At 43.4% G+C, this 12,110-nt stretch overlaps 1 non-coding gene across 1 annotated transcript; it reads left to right on the top strand.

Annotated features, from left to right (window-relative positions):
• The first annotated feature begins 10,760 nt into the window (after window positions 1-10,760).
• Window positions 10,761-10,867, top strand: LOC136509754 (small nucleolar RNA R71). Its single transcript, XR_010772495.1, has one exon. It is a non-coding gene; the product is annotated as a small nucleolar RNA R71 (small nucleolar RNA).
• The last annotated feature ends 1,243 nt before the right edge of the window (window positions 10,868-12,110 follow it).

The following is a 12,110-nucleotide window of genomic DNA, read 5'->3' as shown; positions in this document are numbered from 1 at the left end:
AATTGATCAGGCACACTGTTTCAGAGTTCAGAAGAAGGTTGCCGCCCGATCTATCAGGTCTTGATTCATCATGTACTTTTTTTGTTTTTTCTATGTTGTACTAGTCTTGTGTGTTCACAATCTATTGTCTCAAGTCATGAAATGTATTACCTTGTTTTCCGCGTTGATGAAGCTTGCAACCAAATTGTGACTTGTGAGGGATACTTCCTCCGTTCATAAAGAAAATGCAATTGTGAGATCTATGTCAGTCAAACTAGCTCAATTTTGACCAAATTTATAGAAAATAGTATTAACTTTTATGTCTCTAAATAAATATACTATAAAATTATATTCTATAATTAATCTAATGATATATTTATTTTGTATCATGAATGTTAGTACTTTTTTATATATACTTAGTCAAATTTTAAATTGTTTTACTCCTCAAAACGCGAGAATTGCATTTTTTGTGGACCGATGGAGTATTATCAAATCAAATTAAAAGCTTTTTACTGTTTTTTTAGTCCGTGGCACCATTTGTCTTCATGTGATTATTTGGTGTAGAAAGTGGAACTGTAAATTTCGAAACGTCCAGTTGGAACTCATTTGATCTACCTCAAACGAACAGATCAACCTATATACCAACAATTGCACCGAGGTATCACTACTAAAAAAGATTTTGTAGCGACATCTTTTTTTTTTTAGGGTCGGCTCTATATTGAGGCTGTCCTACAAATAGCTCCTAAACGCCCTTACAAATCAATTTATAGGGAGATGCTGGTGTTATTAGCCGCTCTTACAAATGACCCTATTTATAGGAGCGGCTTTAAATCCAGCCGTCCCGACAAATCTAATTTGTAGGGACGGCGGCTAGATATAGAACTGCCCATATAAATATACGACGAATATTAAAAATTAAGTACTAAAATTAGAATTTATTTTCAAATGACCTTGGTGGAGAAATGACTAAAATAAAAGTTATAGATCTCGAAAAGTTATAAAACTTTGTTGTTTATAACTTTTTCATTTGAAATCATTTACTGTTTCAAAATGCAGTTGGAAATTCAATTTTTGAATTGTTGAAAAAGTCTGACTTCTTTTTTTTAATCTCTGGCTAAAACTTGTAACTAGTCATTAACTTCAAATTTGATGATTTGTTTTCTAATTTTTTTTAAAATCATGCTCTATCAATTTATTGTGTTCTTACGGCTATTATTTTGGTCATCTTTTTATGTGACTTTGTTTGAATAGTTCAAAATTTGAATTTCAAAAAAATAGCAACTTCAAACAACATTTTGAAACAATAAGTGATTTCAAATGAAAAAGTCATGAACATAAAATGGTAGAACTGATCAAGATCTACAACTTTTGTTTTGGTCATTTGTTCATCTGATAAAGTTGCAGTAAGCATTGTTTATAAATTTACATATCTCTCATATAGTTTCATAAACTATAAGAGAGATATGTACATTTGTGAACAATGTATACTACCACTTTGTCGGATCAACAACTGACCAATATAAAAGTTGTAGATCTTGATAAGTTCTACAACTTTTATTTTCATAACTTTTTCAGCTGAAGTCATTTACTGTTTTGAAATCTTGTTTGAAGTAGTCATTTTTTAAATTTAAACTGCGAATTGTTCAAATAAAGTTATATGAAAAGGTTACCAAAATTAAATTGTAGATCTCAAAAAGTTATAGAACTTTGTAGTTGAGAACTTTTTTATTTGAAATCATTTTGTCAAAGAAAACTACGTTTGAATTTCTAAAATTTAAAATTTGATTTTTTCAAACAAACTCGGATGGAGAAACATAAAAAACAAAAGTTGTAGATCCCAAAAATTTATAGAACTTTGTAGTTGACAACTTTTTCATTTAAAATCATCTTGCTAAGGAAAACTATGTTTAAATTTCTCACATTTGAAATTTAAATTTTTTAATGTACGAGCTTGCTTAGCACCGAGATTGAGGCCCGTGAGAGATTATCCAAATAAGTTTTTGGGTTTTAAAATTTTAAAACACACATGAAATGATAAGCGAATCCTATGTGACTCACTTTTGTGGACTCAACTAAATATCCACGTTAACTTAGTGCGTAAAAGTGCTAATAAAAATCCTAACAAGAAGAATGGGATAAGTCGTTTTAATTGTTTGGCACGAAAAACAATTTATATAAACAAAAAGAAAATATAACTTGTGTGTAGTACTTAAGTAAAGTTGAAAATGCAACTTTAATTTTTTAAAAACCATTGTTGTTAACCAGTGTTCTTGGGAACTCAAAAAGCGAATTGGAAATTAAAATCAACCCTTTTCGTTAAGTCGGTAAACACTTGAACCATGTTTAAAGTGCCATTTTTTATGAATTATATTGGACAAAATAATTAAATAGTGCTTAAATGTTTTGTTCCTATGAGTTAGTATGAAGTATGGACTATTGCATGGCATACTTGTTGGATGGAGTTAACAAGGTTTAGACCTTTTAAAATTTTGGCAAAAGGGCTAGTGGCTCTTAGTCCAAAACTGAAATCTTTAATTTTTCTAAGTCTGGAAAGGTAGTAGATAATGCCATTTTGGCAATTAATTTCTAAAAAAATTAGTAAAACACTATAGCTGTGTTTTGGCACTGTTGATTGTACCGAAGTGTGATCTTTGTAATGGAGTAGGGGTTAGAGGGGTTTGAGCTCGTTTGGGCCATGCAAAAATCTCGCGAGGTTGCAAGAAGGTCATGGTTGTTGGTGGTTGTGACCCATGGCCGTGGTCTCCACGTCGGTTTGTCACGCCATAACCGCTGGCTGTGCTCTATCCCGTAGGTTGGGCCCTGCCACATGCGCGCCGCCGTTTGGCCTGTTGCTGCGCACAGCTGTGGGCTGCGGCAAGGTTGGGCCGCTACACTACCGCGCTGCTGTTGCGCACCGCGGTTGCGTCCTTGGCAGTGCCGAGCACGCCATTGATGCCCCTCGCGCGTGCCACTACTGCGTGCGGGGCCGACGCCATGATGCGCCGAACTGCTGTGCCTTGGTTGCAGCTGCCCCATCATGCACAACGCGCTCTCAGCCGTGCACCTCACCTACGCATATCGCTACTCTTGTCGTGTCGCCTGGCCTTATCGAGCCGGTCCCGCCACGAAGCTGTAGGGAGGGTGTAGCCTTGTGCATGTGGAGCAGTCACCGTGTCGCTGCCCTCACCGCGCACCATTTCATTGCACCAGCCCCACGCGATAGCCTTTCACACGATCACTGTTTCGCTACCGCCGTCCGCTTCCCGCCAAGGCCAAGCCATCCCATTCCGGCACTCCATGATGCACTCTCTCTAAGCCTCACCCTTGTGGATGCCCTCGTTTCATTAACGTAGCCTCAGCCAAAGTTGGCCGAGCCTTGAAGGGTCGCTGCCCTGTCTTCCCTTTACCACCGACGGAACCACGCCGCTTCGCAAGTTAAATGCACATTGTCCGTGATATCTCATCTTGATTCAGTGCTGCAGGAGCTAGGAATAGAAGCTAGCTAGCAGCCTAACCCGCTCCAAGGCATAGGCAAGCCCTATTGCAGGCCAGATTCAATATTTTGCTCGCCGCCGATCGGCTTCGCCGCCATGCCGTACTCGTCTTGAGGGTGAGCCTGTTGTCACTAGTAGCAGTTCAATTGATGGGTGTTTCGAGCTCTCCTTGACCCCCTCGTGCCGGTGCTCGCCTTCTTTTGGTCAGAATCTTCATCGGTGACGAGGTGACGCGTCGTTGTCTGCCTCGGAGCATCACTGCCCCTCCAGCTCGCACGTGGCCAGACCACCTCAGCCCCTCCCAGTTTCAACCGTCACCACCGCGTGCACCATGGTGAGCTCCGACTGCTTTTCCGCCACTGTGTTACCTCCGTTAGGGCTCTAGGTTACTGGTACGACCTCGCCGTCATCATGAAACGTGTTGTCCCAGCCGCCACCATGGTCGGATATACTGCAGTGCCTCTCCCGGTACCTAACCGCCGCCTCTAGAAGCATGCTGCAAAAACTTAGATGCTCGGCCATCGTAGGTCACCGGAGACCCTTGCCGATGGCCGGCGTAACTGTAGTTGTCACCGGTGTGCCACGCCATCGTGCGTGGTCATATCGGGGAGCTGCTCGTTGCGAAGACAACACTTTTCAAGGTGTTTTGTGCAAAGCTTGAGTCTAATGAAATAGTGATTCACTATGTCGCTTGATTGTCTAATAGTGTGAGCCCTCTTTTGCAAGAGCGCGAGTGCGCGGGGCTATCCCGCCTTGGGCCGTTGCTGGGCTAGCCGGCCGGGCACGACCATGCCCAACGTGGGCTTCGCGGGCTGCTGGGCCGGATTAGTCGCCACCGGCCATTTTCGTTTTCCTAAACCGTTTTCTAATTTAGTTTCTAAAGCAAACTTGTAAATTCCATATAAATTTGTGTTATTGATCAAAAATGGTGAAACTAATTTTGTTAGGTTCCTAAAATTATGATCTATCTGCTGGTATATCTTGTTCACATAGCTTCATAGTATTTTCAGGAGTTATCTAATTAAATTGAAATGCTTAATATTGTTAGGATATAAACTTGTAGAAATTTTGTAATAAATTGGTGATAGTGTTGGCTCTAAAAATTTCACAGTAAATTCCTAATATTATTAGGTGCTCACTGTAATTTTTGTAGCTCCATAATAATTAGTTTGCTAAGATAGCTAATGAACCCTAGTTTGAATATATATTAAATCAATGAAATGAAGTAAAGAAACACCTTGGGGATTGTAGAACTAAAACATTTATCGAGAAACAATGTCTTATGCTACAACATGGATACGTAGCCTAGTACGTTAGTTATTAGAGCTAGCTCGTAGCTTGAGAGGCATAATCGTTTTTTAAGAGTTGTGGTTACCGTTGATTAATTGCGTCTCTGCGTTGCATCCATGTATATCATAATATGAAAAACGATGGATCGTGGAGATGATCGGAATAGCAGAAAAGATGGTGTCTTAATGATCGTGTCACCATGATGGAATGCTAACTTTTGGTTATATCTTACCCAGACAAGCCCCGGTGCATAACCCCTATCATTCTACACTTTAGTTTATGCTTGCGCATTAAGTTTAAAGGAGTTGAATGAAATCCACTTGCATAAATATATCATTATCCTATGAGTCTTACTAGTACGATAGGATCATATAGATTGCTATGCTACAGGATTCCGGTAGAAGTTGAGTGATTACCTGTCACTCGCGAGCGATAGGAAAAGATATTGTTACTATTATCATCACATGGAATATGAATGGATAATAATTGGGGACCAGGTGGAACTATACTTTAGATTTGAAATTGGATTGTGTAGGGCAATCGAGCGATGCTCTGGTTGCACTCGTTCTGCCTGTGTCGATTGAGGACTGTCCGTTGCTGTGGATGATAGTCAGGTCACAGACTTAAACTTAAATGAGTAAAATACACCGGAGGTCCATTAACTTTCGGTGAAATGTCATTTAGGTCCATCAACTTTGAAACTGCATGTTTGGGTCCATTAACTTTCGTTTTGTGTCATCTAGGTCCATCAACTTTGACTCATGCATTTTTGGTCCATGAACTTTTAAAATGGTTCACTGCAGGTCCACGCATGCATACACGCACGTTGACTTTTTGCGTCGGTAGAGCCATGCCTGCACTCGCCGCCAGTTTCGCTTTCACCTTCACCCAAGTACTGTAGGAGAGGAGTAACTAATTACTACTGTAATTACACATTGAGAAGAAGGCCGTGAGAAGCCCATGTTGGTGTACGTCTCCCATGAGAAGCGGCCCGGGTTCAACCACGAGAAGAAGGCCAGCGCCATGAACGAGCTGAACGCTGCTCCGCCGTGATCTCCAACTCGCCCTTCATCCTCAACCTGGACTGCAACCACTACATCAACAACCCGCAGGCGCTGCGCACGGGCATCTGCTTCATGCTCGGCCGCGACAGCGACACGGTGGCGTTCGTGTAGTTCCCACAACAGTTCGAGGGCGTGGACCCCACGGACCTGTACGCCAACCACAACCGCATCTTCTTCGATGGCACGCTCCGGGCGCTGGACGGCATGCAGGGCCCCATCTATGTCGGCACCGGGTGCATGTTCCGCCGCATCACGCTCTACGGCTTCGACCCACCGAGGATCAACGTGGGCTGGAGCTCACCACCAAGGCCGCCGTGGCGAAAGGCAAGCACGACTTCCTGCCCTTACCGAAGAAGTCGTACGGCAAGTCGGACACGTTCGTGGACACCATCCCAAGAGCATCCCACCCGTCGCCGTTCGTGGACGCAGACGAGGCCGCCGCCATCGTGTCCGACGAGGCGACCATCACCGAGGCCGTGGCGGTGTGCACGGCGGCGTACGAGAAGAAGACCGGGTGGGGCAGCGACATCGGGTGGGTGTACGGCACGGTGATGGAGGACGTGGTGACGGGGTACCGGATGCACATCAAGGGGTGGCGGTCCCGCTACTGCTCCATCTACCCGCAGTCATCAGTAGTCATCAGTAGTGCCGGACGCGTGCCACTGCCGACTTGCCAAGTTTGTGCAGTAAGTAGTGTCGACGACGCGGCGGCGGCTTCTTCAGTGACCTTCAGTGTCTGAAGTGCCGGACGCCGGTGAAGACGAGGGCCACCCCGTACTTGTTGCAGCAGTCCACGGCGTCCTGGTCCCGGATGCTGCCGCTGGGCTCCGCGATCAGCGATGCCGCTCTGGCACGCCTCCTCCACCGCATCGTTCCAAGCTGCATCATCATTCCGGTTCAACAACACATTAATTAGCTAATAGGAGTAAATAACAAACGCTGTTTTTAGTGTTCTTTGTTGCATCCAGAACCATGTGATTGCTTGCTTCTACGTACGGTTCAGGAACAAGATAAAAATTGATCGAAATCAACTAGTACTCGATAAATGCTTCAATTCCAATTTTTAAGCCAGCACTTTTTGGTTTCTTTTTCCCTTACCAAACGGGAAGAAGGCATCGCTGGCCAAAGCAGCTCCCATGGCATCCTCCCCTGCCTTCTTGAAAGCAATCCTCAGGCTCTCCCGCCGGTTCGGTTGGCCACTGCCCATGCCCAGCATGCAATTGTTCTGCAGAGACCAGCCATCATCAGGCACAGAATCAATAGACTGTACAGCTAGCTATATCGCGCTCCCCAAATAACCTAAAAGGTATGCATGCGTGCACTACTGACCTTAGCGATCACAATAGCGTTGCTCTTGACGTGTGACGCAGAGGCACGTGAATTTCGCGTCCGAAAGCTCACTGCACCCAGGAGTCCTCTCTGACATTTTTGTGAAGGTGATGTCTTCCGGGGTCAGATCGTCCGACTCTTGAGCCAACCAGCCGCCAGTCAACTGTCGCAGCGACAGCATTCCTTTCCCGCTCCTCTTCGCCTCCAGTATCCTCAGCGTCTTGGATTTCGCAAGAGGTACGAGCTCTACGGCTGGCCCTGAGGGACCGAGCAACTAGCCGCCGCCGCCCAGCATCGTCATGCATGCACATACCTGCCCTGATGATGATGATTCGAGCACGAAACACACATGCATGCCCGGCAGACGAGCGACGGCGGCGAGTGCAGGCATGCCTCCACCGACGCAAAAAGTCAACGTGCATGCATGCATACGTGGACCTGCAGTGAACCATTTTAAAAGTTCATGGACCAAAAATGCATGAGTCAAAGTTGATGGACCTAGATGACACAAAACGAAAGTTAATGGACCCAAACATGCACTTTTAAAGTTAATGGACCTAGATGACATTTCACCGAAAGTTAATGGACCTCCGGTGTATTTTACTCAACTTAAATCTTGGGGAATACTACATTACAACCTAGGCACAGATGAATTATAGACAAAGCAACTATTCATCATTTCAAGTTAGGAGAAACTAAACATTCTTAAAACACATATGAAGAGTGAAATTCATATTTTGTTGCTTTTGCCATATTTCATTTTTTGGTATTTTTAATTTTTAGATTTTTTAAATGCAAATAAATAAATAATTGTAGAAAATAAAAAAGTGCAAAACATAAAAAATACAAGGTACCTCCGTGGGGGTCCTCCCCAAACTAGTTCAAGGCCTATGGTCCGGGATTGTATCCCATGGACTGCCAATAGGCCACCTGCTGATCTTGTTGTTGCTTTAGCAGCGCGTTAATTTGCGCGAACTGTTGTTGCTGTTGAAGCTGCCACTGAGCTGAATCCTGCAAGTGAGTGTTAAGTGTGTTTTGAATCTAACCCGTGCGGATCTCCAATCCTTTGAGTCGGGTGTTGATGCCGTCCAACTCATGATGGTCCAAAATAGACGTAGATGGACCGATGGTGGTAGTTCCTTAGAGTCAGAGGAGTGAGCTTGGCTCCATGCTACGTCGTCAGCCTCTTGCCATTCCAACCCTCCAGTCTCATGGGGTCATGGAAAATGGTCCCAACCAGGGTGGTACATGGGTGTGAACCCTAGTACTTGCCCAGTCGGGAACCACCCTGCGTGGAATGCCTATGGTATGGCTGGTGAAGGCGGCGGCTGTGGCTATTGAGAGCTGACTGCTTTGTTCCTAGCCCTGCTCCATGTCATCCTACCAGAAATAGAACTCCTACATGCTTCCTCTTGATCAACAAGAGAGAAGGTTAGCTCTGAGGTCTTATACAAACAAAGTTCTGGGTTAGGTAACAAAATTTTGTTTGTATACCCCGGTAAGAAATATACAAGGTCTCCTACAGCATTATTTTTCAGATGATGCCCTTGCATCAAGTAATGCTCATTAAAAATGATGCGTGGAGTAGGGATGTATGTCACATCTTGTCCATCCAATGCACCAATACTAGTAGCAATACGTGTCACAAGGGATGTGCATGATATAGATGTAGAAGCCTTGAATAATTCTAACCAATGTTTAAAATTTTCTTTCATAGGAGCAACTTTAATCTTTTTAAGCATGGCATAGAGCATTTGCATTTCAGCATGATAAACAAAACATATGTCCTGTCTAGCAAACAAAGTCATGGCAATCCATCGATGCATGAACCTCAATGTAGGATGCTGAATGTTCATATTACGAGGTTGAAACTTGCCACCCAAAATTACTCTCCAAAATTCATGGCGATTGAAACCTTTGAGAGCATGATCTAAGTCAATTGTGCATTTCTTATTGAAGCCTAAGTGAGAACTGAGATCTCTCCATGTGAGATAATATTCTATTTCAAAAAGATGAAAAGTAATCCCACCCTCAACATCTTGTAGAGAGCATAGAAATTGGATAGTCAGGAGGCGAGAACCTTTCTCCTCAATGGGAGCAACATTCTCCCATCCAATGGTTTTTCAAATGGTGCCTAATTCAGCATCCATACCTATCTTTTCGAGGAGGTTGGGTCATATGCCGACATGTGGACAAAGTCGCAATTCTTGACGAGGATGTATGCTTGTGTCTCCTGGTCTCCCTCCAAGTCGAGGTAGGGTGCTTCATCATCCTCCTCCATCGGTTTCCTTGCACTCAAAGCTTTGTGGAAAATATTTTTACAAGTGGTAGAGCAAAGAGAGTGAGAGGGAGTGAAAAATGGAGAGTGGAGTGTGAGTGAGAGGCTCACACCCAGCCTCTCCTATTTAGAGGCAAGCTCCAGCCAAGAGGGGGAGGGGGTAATGGTTGCTAGCCGTTGGAGCAGCAGGGGCATGTGTGGCAGTTGGCCGGGTGCTGCCGCACCCCTGGTGGGCCTACTGTTGCCCCTCTTTGGTCGTTTGCTTCTAACGGCTCCCTGAGGGCTAGTCGTTGGGGTTTTCCAATTTTTCAAACTCCCCTCTTCTCAGAATTGATTTTCCACAAAAGTTTTATTATATTTTGAATTTTCATAAATATTGTAAAAATGAGAAATGATAAAAGCAAAATCTAAGCTATTACAAAATGATTTTTATTTTATTTTTTAAAAAAGTTTATTTTGGAGTAAAAATTTTAAATTTTGAATTTTTGAATTTTGAATTTTTGAATTTCTGAATTTTTCGAAGATAACGATCGATTTACATTCGGCAAGGGCTCGGCATTTATAGTCCGTCGGTAGGTCTTCTCCTCCTTTATTGCTCAGCAGCTGCATGAACAAATTTGGGGGAATTCTCGGGTTGCCTCAGGATTTTCCCTGAATTGTTGACCGGAATAGCAGTAGGTATTTGAGTTTCAATCATTTTATTAAAACTTAATTGATTCTTTACGGAGGAGGACAAACTTTAAATTTTATAATTTATATTTTCAAGCATTTTATCATTAAACATCAACTTTTTATTAAGATTTTCATTTATTCTAGCCTAGCATAAGACCAGGTCTTTCAAGGAAGGTTGATTCGAATTGAAATTAGAGTGAAAATTTGAATTACCTCCTTGCGGGCAGGATGATTGCTCCACCCATTATTATTTTGCCAGAACCTGTTGTTGATGTATGCGGTGTCTTCATGGGTTTTGGGGCAGACGTTCCGTGAGTGTTCGACTTCTCCACAGACCTCACATGTCATACGTGAGTCCGTGGCCTGGACGGTACTTTTCATGGACTCCTTCTCATGGGCCCGTTCGTCCAATCTTTTAAATATTAAGTCCATTTTTGTGGCAAGAATATCTGTCTCCTTCACGGTATGCATGCCTTTTTGTTGTTTATTCGACCTTTCCTCCCCCAACTTTGATTGGACACCATCTTTTCGATGAGAGCCATAGCTCCATCGATGGTGAGGGAGAGAAAGAATCCTCTAGCAGCGGCATCAATGTGCCCCTTTGACATGGGCGTAAGCCCATCATAGAAGTTCTAGAGCACAAGCCAATTTTCAATCCCATGGTGCGGGCAGGCTTGGATGTATTCTTGCAGCCTCTCCCATGCCTCAGGAATGGACTCCATAGCATTCTGTTGGAAATTCGAAATTCTTCCCCTTAGGGCATTTGTTTTGCCCATAGGGAAGAACTTGATGAGGAACAATGTGGAATAGTTGCTCCATGTGTTGACACCTTCCTTGTCCTTCTAAAACCATTGCTTCACCTTTCCCATGAGGGAGAAGGGAAACAGACGGAACCTAATGACATCTGGTGTGACATCCTTGATAACAATGGTGTCGCACAACTTAAGGAAGTGCTGAAGGTGGGCGTTTGCGTCCTCGCTTGGCAACCCACAAAACGAGTTTGCCTACACCATCATGATCAGCCCGGTGTGAAGCTCAAAATTCTTATCACCCACGTTGACAGTGAGCCTAATAGGCACGTTGGCAATGGCAGGGACAAAGAACTCATGGAGTGACTTCTGGGCCATAGCAGTAGTAGCAGATAGTGCAAGGGCAACTGGTTCAACTGTCGATGGAGTAGCAGAAGAAGAAATAGTACGAGACATGTTCTTCCTTAGGAGTGCCTTCGGATTTGATGTAGTTGTTCGACAGGTTGTAACCGGTCATACACTATCCTGTTTTCATCCACAATAGGAGAAAACAAGCAGAGTTAGCCTACATAAACTATGGCTACCATTCATGCATATGATCATGATCATGTCCTACTAGATTCTATTTAACCAATGCCTTCCCTAGCAACGGCGCCATAAATGCTTGTTGGCATTTCTTAGCCCAATCACCAAGTATGGAGATGGAATCCATCCCTGGCAATGGGGCTAGAAATGCCTATTGGTATTTCTTAGCACCGTCACTAAGATTTGGATAAATCTTAGCAATGCCACCAAGGAACACCAACATGATAGTTCTTAACGATTACAAAAAATATTCACAAACATACGAATCTATCGTTGTAGCATCTCACTCAGAAGTATTCAGGGCATCGTTATTTATATTTTCCCAAAGGATGGCATGGTGTAAAGATTCTAGTATAGATATGAACAAGATTACATGCTTGAAAAGTGAACCAAAGTCTATGCAGGGGTAAACATGGAATTTTTAGGATAGTGGACACACACTTAGGCCAACCTCAAGGATAAAAGAGAAACAAAGAATAAAAGAATGTTCCTAAGTGGAGTAGCCTTGTTCTAATATAGTCGTGCAAAGAATAGTTGATGATCATACAAATTACTTGGTTAGAGATAGACTTAAGTGTAAGATGGACGAGGAGATCTTTAGGCACTGGTCTGCCAGTAGGCTAGGGAGACTTTACGAACTCCTACACGAATACCCAAACGTGGGGGATTT

Source organism: Miscanthus floridulus, chromosome 15 (genome assembly GCF_019320115.1).
Source record: "Miscanthus floridulus cultivar M001 chromosome 15, ASM1932011v1, whole genome shotgun sequence".
NCBI lineage: Eukaryota > Viridiplantae > Streptophyta > Magnoliopsida > Poales > Poaceae > Miscanthus > Miscanthus floridulus.
The sequence above is the reverse complement of the archived record's forward strand: the minus strand, read 5'-3'. Positions and strand labels throughout refer to the sequence as shown.